The following is a 13,509-nucleotide window of genomic DNA, read 5'->3' as shown; positions in this document are numbered from 1 at the left end:
GGACCATCACTTGAATGCAGATTTTCTCTGCTGCAACACTAGCGGTATACTTGACGTAAAATACTCAGGCCTAATTGATGAGTCTTGTCCTCTGTATTGAGTTATACCTACTTTTTTTTTTCTTTTTTCTTTTTTTCTTGCTAGGCAGCAGATATTAAAATTCACTGTGCCCAAAGCTTTCCAGGTAGATTAAATCAAAACTGCTAACTCTAGTCATACAGTGCTTTCAAGTGACTTAATCTTTCAGAAGACTAGCTGAGCTAGTTGTTGTGCTTTGACTTGGGAACCTTTACTGTTTGCAGGGCAGACAGAAATCTGATTACTATTAACCTCTAGTCATCTGTCAGTATTAGAAAAATAGAATCATAGAATAGTTAGGATTGGAAAGGACCTTAAGATCATCTAGTTCCAACCTCCCTGCCATGGGCAGGGACACCTCACACTAAACCATATCACCCAAGGCTTCATCCAACCTGGTCTTGAACACTGCCAGGGATGGAGCATTCACTACCTCCCTGGGCAACCCATTCTAGTGCCTCACCACCCTAACAGTAAAGAATTTCTTCCTTATATCCAATCTAAACCCCTGCTGTTTAGGTTTCAACCCGTTACCCCTTGTCCTATCACTACAGTCCCTAATGAATAGTCCCTCCCCAGCATCCCTGTAGGCCCCCTTCAGATACTGGAAGGCTGCTATGAGGTCTCCATGCAGCCTTCTCTTCTCCAGGCTGAACAGCCCCAGTGTTGCATATTCCATCTTCTTGCTAGAATATTTAAGAGCTGTAGCCTGCGATTTTAAACTTTGTATTTACTCAAACATACAAATTTATTTTTATAGCAGTTCTCCTTCTTTCTATTTGTTCAGCAGATACTCAGCTGACTCTTACTTGTTCAGACTAGACATAATCAATATACATGTATGTGCTTGAGGACATGTCTGTACCTTAGGAGCTTTCATTTTAAAAGTTAGCCTCTGTAGCCTGAATTGGACGCCTGCCCTGCATAAGTTTTCCTCCAAGGGAAGGAGGTCATGCCAAGTTGCATCCCCAAAAATTTTTCAAATATGTACTTGAATCACCTTACTGTCCCTTCAGTGTGCTTGTTTCTGCAAGCAATCTCTTTGCAGAGTGAAGTAATAGCTGATGTTAGTACTGCTATGGTGCTGCAACATAATGGTCATTGTCTGACCAAAGCCATACCATGCAGAATTCAGATTAGGGAGTTTAAAGATGTTATTTGTTTGCTAAGGAGGAAAATGGAGACAGGTGGAAATAGTGGGACCTATGGACATGTGATGTCTTTGTCTTGAGCAATCATTGGTATTTTGTTTTTCTGGGCTTCAGTTTCAGGTGACATTTTGTTGGGCATAATCCAAGCACAAGGGATTGGACACAGGTTCAGGTTTCAGAAGTTCTCCAGCAATGGTGAAAGTATGATGCAATAGCAGGGTCTTTTCGAATCGAGTAGTGTGCCATAATGCTTTTGCCACCAAGAAAGAGGTTCAATATCCACAAACCAAGTAGGACATTTGGGTTCCTACTAAATGATTGAGAAGGTGCAGTTGCAACAGTAGTACTAACAACAGTGACACTAGTGAGTTAAAATTCATTTTTCGACTGTTTAAATAGTGATGAATTTAGGCCTGGTACAAACCATAAACGTTAGACATGTACTGCTACCAGCCTCCTCTAGGGTTCAGTAGTTTATGAGCAGTGAATAAATAATGCACAGTAAAGTTCAGTTTCAGTTAACCCCAAATTAATTTTGGTTTAAGTTTGGTGAGCTAAATTTGATTGAGGCTTTTGGGTTGAATGAAGTGCTTGGGGTGTTAGATACCATTCATAAAGCTAGGATGAACTGCTAACACTGCTTATAATCCAGTTGTTAGGTCAGTCATCTAGGGTTAACCAAACTGCTTCTGCATGTGTTACAGTTGGAGGAAGGATGTGAACTGAAGATCCCCACTGTTCTACTGAGGCATTTTGCTTTTGTTGGAGATGATGTTGGCAGTATAAAAATCTGGATGTTTGCCCTACAGGCAATGGAATGGCCCAGCCTCTCATCATCTCCTGCTGATATTGTTTCACTTGTATAAAGACCTAAAAGAATAATAATTAGAAGGGAGCCTAAAGTCCTGCAATGATTACCAGGCTTTAGAGCAAATCTCATTTACTCATTGAGCATTTACTTCACATGTTCAGCTGAACATTATGAACACTGTAAGTTAAAAAAAAATTCCAAACAGCTAGCACAATAATGAAATTTGTTTCTGTAAAAGGCAGCATCCTAAATGCCAGTTCAGATGCCTACTCTGAATTGGGAAGGTTGATGTTCTGAACATGTCTTTTTATGGCTAGCTTCCTAATCATATGTAGGCATATTTGTAATCTTAACTAAGTCCTCTTCTGCATCCAACATTTTTCTTTTAGTAAGAAGATCCAGAAGCAAGTCAAGTTTTACTAAGAAAAAAAACAAACCCAAATCTGAAGGTTTACTATATTCCTGAAAAGATTTCTTCTTTTGCTTTAGAATTTTTCTTCTCGGTGTTGAGTACAATTAGGACATATGCTTGTCAGTTATTGCTCACTAAAGTAAGAAGCTATGCAGCCTCCAAGGAATTACATTTATAGAAAGGCCAAAGATAACTAAAAATGAAAAGAGATGAAAGATCATTTTAATAGAAGTATTTTAAAGTATGCTTGCATTTTAGTACCTTTCCTCTATTTCTAGAATGCCAGATATGCTAAACTCCATGTACAATCTTCTGTGTTTTTTTTAATGAGAAGCCACGAATCAGTTATCCATCTACTATGCTTTAATCAAGCCAGGAACTGCTACTGCTGTTGTCAGGCTGTGGCTTGAGGCAGACAACATAGGCAGATACAGGGATTTGATGCACAACTGGTCACTTCTGCTTCCTTAAATGCTATTTGTCTGTGCTGTGGTAGGATTAGGGCCATCTCCACAGCGATGCTTGGAGGAGGGAAGGAGAAAAGATGATTTGTACTCTGCTTACACTTGGGATATTTTTATTGTGTAGAAGCAGATGTGTAAATAAGGGGTGGGTACAAAGGATGTGTGAGAATGTGTGGAAGCTTTCTAGATAAGTGGTGCCTTCCTCAGGGAGCCCAGTGTCTCTTGAAATGATGCTGTAGAGAGCCCAGTGCTAGGCCTGCAGGTGTCCCACGGGAGCTGGAGGGGCGCTGGGGATCATGATGGCTTATTTCTACCATGCGGCTGCACTGTGAGCAATCTGGGCTGGGCATTGGAACAGTGCTGAGCACACCACCTCTTTACAGTCTTTTCCAAGTTCGGCATTAAAAGCTGGGTGGGGGTACAAATTCCAGCTTTTCCCAAAGCAGCTGCTGGCAAGCACTTTCAGAGAAGGAAAATTGTGAGCTATTTTGACCTTGGTCTCTAACAGCTGGGGGTTTTCTCCTGTGGGATACATTGTCTTCCATGTAATTTATTTTTCTGGGTTGGTATGACATGTCAGTTCCACTTGACTACATTTATAGTAGAAAACAACTTCTTTGCTGCAGGTTCTCTGTCAGAAATCATACAGTGGTAACCAGGAAGACCTTGCACATCACCACTGTGTGTGTATAACGGAGACATTTACACTATTAGCTGGTGAAGTAATTACCTTTTTATTTTTTCCTTAGATCTGTTTTTTGTTTGTTTTTTAATGTTTTTGTTTTAAAATGTGAAAAATAACAGCTTGTCTCTTTGTGAGCAAGTAGCACTCTTTGAAAGCAGTTGCCAAGCAGCCTACATTTGCAGTTTTGGTGAGCTGCTGCATTTGCACTAAGCTCTGAACAGCACTGAACCCTCCCCTTCCAGCCCCTAAGGTAAAATAAATAAAGTTGAAATAACAGATATACAGAAGACCAGCCATTCTAGTACTCAACATATTTTTGGTGCCACAGAGTGTCTATTTCACAGGGATATTTGGAGTAGAACAACCTGTCAGTGTTCTGGTACAGCATATTCAGGTCAATGAAAGAGGATTATTTTTTCTTCCTAAATTCACTTGTTTATCACAAGTTTGAGAGTGGAAGCAGCAAAACTGCTGATTTTTTTCCAAACAAATGCATAGAAGATGAAAACTGTATACCAGTCCCCAAGAAATGCTGTGAATCATGACTCCTTCTGGGAGTTGTAAGTGCTTGTAACTCCAAGCAGCCCTCAGTGTTTGCGTTTGTATTTCTGGGTCACACATTTTTACCCCAACATCCAATCTAAGCATCTTGCATGCTGGGAGACACCTGTGGTAGGGAATGCTTCTCCCACTGTTTTACATGTTTTTTTTTTTTTTTTTGGCATGTGAAATATTATAGCAGAGTTCTAAATGGAAATATGAGTAGATGAGACATGAATAATATGAGAAAAGTGTCTGACTACGGCATTGCCAGTGAACCAGTGCACTCCAGCACAGAAGTTGTCAAGGTAGATGTGCACATACACATAAAATTGTCTTACCTGATCTTGTAATTATAGTGATTCAACTCTGTGCATCACAGAGACATCAGAATAGGAGCAGCAAATGTTAGTATGTGTGGCTTTGCTTTTCTGAGGGGCAGAGCAGAAGCAGTAAGGACTATGGATAGCTGTTAAGGTCTATCCTAGGCCTTGTCACCACTACAGAACCAGAAACAAGCAGGACATTGACTGAGTCCTGGAGCCTGAAGATGCTCCAGGATCTTGGAGCTCAGGTGGAGCTTCAAGTGTTCCAGATTTATGCGCTGATCTAGCATTTCTCTGCTTTTCCATGCAGAGTGGAACACAGCCCATAAAGTCTTCTTTGAAACCTCTCTGTGAATCATGACATTTTGTAAAACTGTCATGTGCCTTTAGAATTTTGTCATTGAATGTAATATTCCTTCTTTGTTTCAGCTTTTAAACTGCTGTGTAGAGTGCTTTTGTGTATGACTAAAGCAGTCTTGTAGCATCTTGGAAATACATTTCATTTGGGATGGAGTCCAGTACAATTCCTTGCAAGTTCCTAATCTTTCTGGGCTGACTTAGCAGTGAGCTTTTCAAAGTTGATGTCTTTCCATGCCTTGAGTCTTCAGACTACCAGAAAAAAAGACAATCATATATAAAAAATTGTAGTGGACTTAACAGGTCTTATTTCCTTTGGCTGTTGAGTGCTCTCTGTTGATGTCAGCATTATTCTTGGTTGAACATGTCCTATCTTAATTTCATTCTAATAGAAGTCTACTCTGTTCTCTTTTCAATAAGAAGGAGGCATCCAGAACTGCACATATTTTAGTTCTTTGTTAAATTGCTTTTGTCACATGGCACAGAGTTGAAGCTGGGAGGCTTGTGGTCTCTTATTTGGCATATTTTAAGACTAACAATACCTTAGGCCAGAAGGACCTTGGTCAACCTTATATAGCACAACTCGGTGGTGAAAAGGACAATTGTGTGATTAATTTATTAAAAACCACTGAATGGCACCTTTAGCAACTATGCAGTCTTGCTAATGCAAAGGTTTGGAACTATGGACAGAATTTTTTCTGTCAATTGTTTAGTTTTTTCTTATATGTTCAACACTTAAAAAAAGGTCTTCTGAGAAGTTAAGTCACATAATAATAGCAAATAAACTAATTAGTTTTTTAAAAACATATTTTCTCTGTGTCTGTAGCACTGTGTTCTATAATGATGCACTCACAGAAAGCTCAAAGTAAATGTAGTGTTTTGTTGACATTTAGACTTTCAACATTGCCAGTTTTATATTAAAAATAATCTCTTGAAATGGAGCTTTGTCTGTCTTTTTGAGGGTTAAATCAAATATTATTATCTAATTTTTCAACCACTGACACTGATTTTATCTCAGTTAGGTTTCCTACAATTCTGGGAAGGCTGCTATAAGCACTGAAGTATTCCTGTTGCCCTCAGTGGTGCAACTTTAAAAAACAGAACCTGAACTTTGAACTGTTTTGCTTTTGCTATTAACATTATTTAAGGTAAGCTGAGGTGTTCTCCTCTGCTGTGAGTATAAAATTGGCTAGAAAATCTGGTCTCTTAATGACTTTTCAGCTATACCTGCAGACTACAAAGCTGATAATTAACTTTGTTCAAGCTTGCAGGGGTAAGAAAGTAATCATAGGGGCTGTGCTCTTTGCAGCCTGCATACTGTTGCTTGTTTTGCAAACATTGAAACCTGCTGTCCTAATGTATAAATGCAATCTACTAACCTAAAAAAAAAAAAAAGGATGTTTTTGTCAGCATTGCAACAGTATTTTGTACATTTTTTGCACAAAGCTACCTGTCTGTTCAGTGGAAAGGGAAACAATTATTGCAGATTATCACATAGCAATATATAATGAGATGTTGGTGGGGTTTCCTTCTGGCTGCTGGAAGGTGCGTTTTGTACAGACCCCTTATGTCTCACTTAGATGTGACTGTCATACCATTTTGTTACACCACAAGCAGGAGACACAAGAAGATGGAAACCTTCAATCCACTTTAAGTAGTTATGATCCTTGGCTGTTTAAAAATTTATTTTTTTCCAGCTTTTTCAACTATTCCAAATGCTATGTTAGGGTGCTGTGGCAGTATCAAGCAACCTGTAGTTCTGTGTTACTTACTACTGCAACTACTTCTGCAACTGACATAGTATCAAAACACAACCAAAATGCTAACAATTCTAAATGAAGTGTTATAGAACTAAGAGACATTGAAATTCTGACACAGATTTTAGGAGTCAGACAACTGTTTTAGTGTAGCATGTTTAGTGTGAAAAGAGATTAAACTGGCCTTTGGTTTGTGCTATGTGTGATAGCACTGATTTTTGCACAGACTTCATTTATCTGATTGCAAAAAGAAGAGTAAAAGCTTTTGACACTTATTCTGAACAAAGGACAGTTGTTTTACTTTGCACTGCAGTTATATGCAATTTATGAAAGAATCATATTAAACTCAGACTCCTTCATTTTTAATAGTTTGTAGAGTATTTGTTTTTAGAAGTTCTTGTATTTTTTATCTGGCTTTCCAAAGGTCTTTCTATTTTGCAAACTGATGCAGCATCCTCATCCTCTGGCTGCAAGCTAATTACATTAAAAAATATATAAACCATGAAATAAATTTTGAGGTATTTTATGTATCTTCCACTTTCCTTACCAATGGAAATAATGATGTCTTCTTTCAGACTCTAGATTTGAAGCCGCATATCTTACTTCAAAGACATTCTGCATGTAACGTTTTTTCTAGCAACATTTTTAAGCAATCAAAATGGGAGTTTTCACCTTTTTGGTTTTTGGTTGGGTTTATTTATTTATTTATATATTAATTCAGTATTTAGCTAGTCATCGGAAATGTTTTCAAATTAACAGTCCAAACTGTACTCTATTATTCTCAGAACATTTTCTCTAATTTAAAACCAGAGTAAGCTACTATTGAATTAGCTTTGAGAAACCTCATTTAAATTTATTAATTTTCTAAATTATTTCCATGTGCATTTGTCTGAATCAAGTTTGAGATCTGGTGTTCCTTTTAAGGTGGACAGTGCAAATAGGTGGGTCATCTTTTCATTTGTTTCTAACAAATTTGTCCAACACAGAAAAGCAATAGTAAACTGTCATACTGATATCCTGTGAAAATCAGAAATGCTGTATTAGATTTATGTTTCCAACAAACTTTTTGGAAGGTGAAAATATAATTGTATTAGACCAATATAATCTGTCAAATTTTTAACCAATTCTCTTAACTTAGTAGTAATACGAGTCACAATAAATATTCCATACTCTTAGCTGCAGAAGAAAAATGAAAATGTGCTGGCATATACAGCCAGTGTCCTAACTGAAATACCTACCCATAGTCTGTAAAACGTTTGTCATATTGATTCTGGATGGGCTTGAGTACATGCCTAAAGTTGAGTGCTCTGATGAGTAAGTATGGATTTAAGTGTGCTCTTAAATATTCTGCTGAGCACAGACCTGAACTTGTAATATAATAGTGATCTATTGAATAGGTCAGTAGGAAAACCACTGAAATCAGCAAATCTCTGCAGGGCCATAAAGGTCTATGTAGAGGGTTTTTTGCAGGATTAGACCAATATCAGAAGTAACATTGAAATTCACCAATTAAATGCAAAGATGTCTTGATATTCATAGTTGGAAATGTGTTTAAAATTTTCTGTAGTACTGAATAACTAGAAGAAAATTCTGCCACAGAAATCCTCAGAAATATACACATAAGCTAATATTTTCTTAGTCTTAAATTTGTTGGAGTAGTGTACCAGTCGCGGCTGTGATTTACCGTCACTCAGCAGAGGTCTCTTTCTGGTTTTAGTATTCAGCTTTTTTTTTGCATTCAACAGTTGTTAAAAGAGGGAACATATGATATAAATACATCTAGTTTTTAAACTTTAGTTTTTGGTAGATGATGATTATTTTTTTTTTTTACCTTCGTTTCCAACTTTCTCTGGTGTTGATTTCTTTTTACTTAATTCCATGTGCTTTACCAGCAGCTGTGTAATCTGAATGTCCCTTTCTGTTCACTAGTCCTAAATTGCTTCTGGTTTCTCAGGCTGATCCAGTGCTTTCTCAAATCAATAGATAAAGTCATAATTGAATTTCTCAAAGTCTAGGTATGGAACTTTGAATCCAGTCCCATACTTTCATATTCTTTAGCATTTGCTCTGTTTAGATGGTATTGTCCAGTTAAGATTTCCTCAGATATGGGTTGTTGATTGTTAATTTTAAAAATTTGTGACTTGTATAATTTTGGGAGGAAAATCTGTCTAAAAGAGATGTCTGATTTTCTCTCCATGAGAAAAGTCTAGAAAATGGGTATTTAAGCCGCATACTTTGTAGATTCTAACATTTCTATGTTTAATGTGTTACAAAAGCTAATAGAAAGACTAAGTTCTTTGTGGGGCAGGCAGACTGGACATAATAATTCTCTTTCTATTGCAGAACTTCACTCATATGCATTGTTTATTTTTTTGTATATAGCACTTTCAAACCTTGTGCAAGGTGTATTCTGTAGGTGCTCTCGAGCTTCATTATTACTCAATAGTATATATTCATCATGCATTATAGTATTTGCCGACATAAACAATGAGATTATTCCAAGGGAGAAGCAATGTCCTTACAACTGTAGGACTGTATCAGTCTTCAGTATGTTCAAATCCAACCAGAAGCAGATGCTGCGGGCTTCTCTCTCATGCACAAAAAGTAATTTCTAGTTTTATACATAGCAAAAGTTCACAAGGGTAAGTCCTTGGAAACTACTCTGTAATGGTTCCTGGGACTTCATTTTCAATTTATTCTTTCCCCAGATAAAGAAATGAATAACTAGCAATAAATATCTCTCTGTACTGGTATTATCCAGAAATCATTTTCATCAGCTAGAGAATTCTGTACATATCCCGTTTGATAAATTGATTCTGGCTCACAAAGACCACTGCAGAGAGCATAAGTGCTACATGTTTTAGTCATTTGATTGCTGAGTGGCAAGGGCAGCTCACAGAGGAAGGAGTTCGTATACCAGGGATCGTCCTGAAAGCTAATTCTGTGGGATGTCTATTGCATTGGATGATCTCTGATTTTACCCATTGTAATTTAGTGTTGCGAGAGCTCATGCTGTTTCGATAACCTTGAAAACCAGATCCTTTGCCAGATACCTGTACTGCCCAGTCGGTCAGTTCTCACGATGACATTTGCAAAGCAGTGTCCAAGGTATTAGCTCTTTGAATCCTGCTGATTTTAGCGGAAGCACAATAGCTTAATTTCTCGTTACTTTCCATGTGTTATTTTGAAAATCCCTCCTACAGACTGAATGATAAACATAGGAGGAACTCTGTTTGCTAGACAATAGGCTATTTAAATTACTGGATTTTGTTACTGTTGTAAGCTAGAGTGGGTTTGTGCCCATTATCATAAGAAAAAGAAGAGATCAGTGTGCAAGAAAAAAAAAATCTTAAGGTCTGTTCTGAGAGGTATGTAAGCATTTCAACCTGATAGACAGATCCTTTCCCTAACTTTTATCTTCAAATAAAGCTTCAAATGTTTCTTAAAATAATAGTTAAAAAAATGCATTTTGTCACAGTTAGATGTACTAAATACACTGTCAGTGTCAATATTTTTACTTATGAAAAAGTTAAAGACATTGTGAAGCTGATTGCCATGTCTGGAAACTGACATAGTCACCATTTAGCATGCAGAAAGTGCTTGGAGCTTTTAACTTTAGTTGATAACACACAAAAAAGGCAATAATTTTTGTGGATTTTTAACAATTTCATTTACACATCTCACCTGAGAATCAGTTTCTTTATCATAGCCATAAGCAGTATGTTGAAGGTGTTTATCAGCTGTAATTTCCTGTTAGATCCCTTCCTTAAATATCCTTGTATTGATGAAAGCAGCTGGAATTTGATTTTCTTCCCATAATATTACTATAAGTCAAGACTAGCAGCTTTAAATTTGTGGTGAGAAGGTGGAAGTACACAAAGTCATGCAAACAGCCTGTAGCAGTCAGTACACAGAGAAAGATATTTAGGGACATTGTTACTTAATAGTTGTTTGGTATGAATATGCAAAATTCTCATGCACATTTATCAGCCTAATCATAATACCTATTTTGTAGTCATTTACTAAAGCAAACAATTCACTCTTTCATAAGAAGGATAAAATTACTCATTAAGGGCAAATAAAGTTGCAGAAAATGGTGGTAAGGCATCAGAAGCTGCAGTATAGAAAAATCTGAAAGCAAACTTCCTAATCTCAGGGACTATTCCAATGCATACCTCCTATTAAAAAGAATATGCTTGTTACCATCAGTGGTAGTCAGATTTGATCTGAATGTGCTACGTCCCTATCGCGTTATCAACTCTAATTTGATGGAAAAAAATGTAACCTACATAAAGGATTGGAATACTGTTTCTTCTTTTCTCCCTTACTATACTTTGAAGAAAATCATTGTTTAATTTTTCTAATGATAATCAAAAGTCAATAATGGAAAGGAAGTCAAAAGAAGAGAGCAAATAAAACCCAACACCCAAACCCCACATTTTTTCCGTAAATGCTACAGCCTAAGCAATACTATCTTTCTTCTGTTTTTCTCACATGGGTAAGTAGAACCAATATTTTCCTAAATGGAGTAGATTTTTAGGACAAAAAAAAATTATGCTTCCTTGAGAATTTTGTTTTCTAACTCAGAACATGAAACTAAGCATTCCAAACTTAAGGCCTGCATTTTACTTTCACATAGCATTGTTTTCCCATTTAATTTCACTTTTATTTCCCAAGTTTACTCTTTCTTGTCTTCATGGCAGTCAGTCTACAGTGTAGTGCTGCGAGTTTTGGAGTAGTCTTATGGTATGAGCAAAGAAATAAAAAAGATTACTTGAGCTAAGTATGGTAAACGCCCTTAGATAACATGGAGCAATAAGCATTCACCTCATAATGGCATAGGGGATTTTATTTCAGTGACGTGAAGCATAGAGGGCATTACCAGCCAGTGAGTGAACATGCAATTAGGTAGGACCTGTGTTCTTATAGGGAACATATGGCTGTAGGCAGTGTATTCAGGGTTAGAAGCCTTAGGAGGCAATATATGACAATGTTGCGTAAGACCGAATTAATGTACTTGCTCATTAATACTTACTTAATAATGCTAGTATGGCACTACCTGTCTGTCCAGTGAAGAATAAAACCAAAGCATAACCAAGTCCAACAGCTGTTCCTTGCTCGCCAGCAGGCAGATGCTATCCATCAAAGTAGGGATTAACTGCCACCTACATCTTCCTTCAAGCATATCAGTATCTGTCAGCACCTCTGGACCATTTAATTCATGCAAAACTTTAAGCAAACAACAGAGGTTATTATTTTATCCTGATCACAGAATCACGGAATCCCAAGATGATAGACCTTTTCATAGTACAGGGGCTTTCCATTTTAATTTTCTGAGCTGTCAAAACTCAGGTTGTTCACCCAATGGTTATATCTACACATCAAATGGATTCCCCATGGAATATGGGACAAAATCTACATATTCAATATCATATACTTATTTATGCTGGCCTGCATATACTTAGCCTGATTTCTTGTTGTGTGGATCCTTACTAGTGTAAAAATAATGAAACCCTGAAAAGGATCTGGAACGTGACTGTACAAGAATAGAAAGATGCATGAATCATCAAAGCTGTATTAAAATCCTTAATTTATTTCTTGCCCGATATGGTTTCACAAGAAGGGATATAACACAGCTCATTAGATTCTATTAAAAAGGGTTGCTGGGAAATACTTTCTTAAAAAGAGCAGAAATAACTGGAAGAAAAGGACATCCATGATACGCGCATGCACACGCACATAAATGTACACACAGAGAACTATTTCAAGAGTTTATTCCTGAAGCTATGAAGTAAATCACTTGGAAGTTAAGAATGCAGTGGAGCACTATTTAATTACTTAACCACAGGGTTCTTTCTTCATAAGAAACAACCTTATTTAGCACATGCTGTAAACCTCCTCTGAGTGTGAGCAGGGCTGTGTCAGCAGGCAAATGCCATTAGGAATAACTCTGCCTCAGGGAATACTGAAATATCATAGACGTAGTAAAGAAAGCAGAGGACAATAGGAGAAGAAGGGCAAGCCTGTTACTTAAGGCAGTTCAATGCCACCATTATGATAAAGTTTTTTTAAAAATCCCTCTCTGCCACAGCATTGCACTTACATCACATTTCTGTGATGCTGAGCAAGTAATTTAGTATTAGATTTCAGCAGGTGGACAGGCTTTGAAGCCTTGGAGTGTGATTTGCACAAGTGCTGAATGCATTCAGTTGTAATAAAAATCAATGGAAAACACATATAGAACAGGTAAAAAAAAAAAAACCAAACAACCCTAGGTAGTCTGAAAGATTTTGTCCCAGTTGTCCCTTTTGGGCATCTAAATTATTATGTACTGACTGTCTTACCCTCTGATGTCTCAGTTCATCTTAAGAAGAGAAATAACTCATACCCCACCCCCTCCCCCCATTTTGCAAGGGTGTTATGAAGGTAAATTGATTACACTTCATATTATGTAACTATGTAAATGGAAAAGACACGTGAGTAGTGTTGGAAGGTGGTTTTCTTAATTTTTAATACTGAAGCTGGCATTTTGGGGGAACAAAAAATGCATAGAAAATGGTGAAGGTTTGAAATACGCCATTAGGTAACATTTGCTTAGAGGATATGAAAACAAATATTTTTAATTTTTTCAACAGAAACGTGTTCTCTATGAAATACTGAACTACTCTAATTCAAGATTATTCTAAATGAATCTTCTATCTTTAGTATCTGAGAGGAATTTGTTTTTAAAAATTGGTCTGAGTTAAAAGGAAGAAAAAGATTAATAAAAATGTTAACCTTAAACTGAAACAAAACATTTTGATTTGAACAGCAATTTTAAGTTGACTTCACATAAGAATTTCTGTCTTTCAGTATTCTGCAAAGTATAAGAACTGGGAGGTGGGGTGTCTTTTTAAGGTTTAGAGATGACTGTAAAGTTAATTTTGTT

At 36.9% G+C, this 13,509-nt stretch overlaps 1 protein-coding gene across 3 annotated transcripts in view; it reads left to right on the top strand.

The window, feature by feature from the left end:
• GRM1 (glutamate metabotropic receptor 1) overlaps positions 1-13,509 on the top strand; it is a 173,097-nt gene that overhangs the window by 77,128 nt on the left and 82,460 nt on the right. The window lies entirely within an intron of this gene.

The sequence above is a fragment of the Melopsittacus undulatus genome, chromosome 3, assembly GCF_012275295.1.
Source record: "Melopsittacus undulatus isolate bMelUnd1 chromosome 3, bMelUnd1.mat.Z, whole genome shotgun sequence".
Classification (NCBI taxonomy): domain Eukaryota; kingdom Metazoa; phylum Chordata; class Aves; order Psittaciformes; family Psittaculidae; genus Melopsittacus; species Melopsittacus undulatus.
Note: the sequence above shows the minus strand (reverse complement) of the source record. Positions and strands in the feature narration are given on the sequence as shown.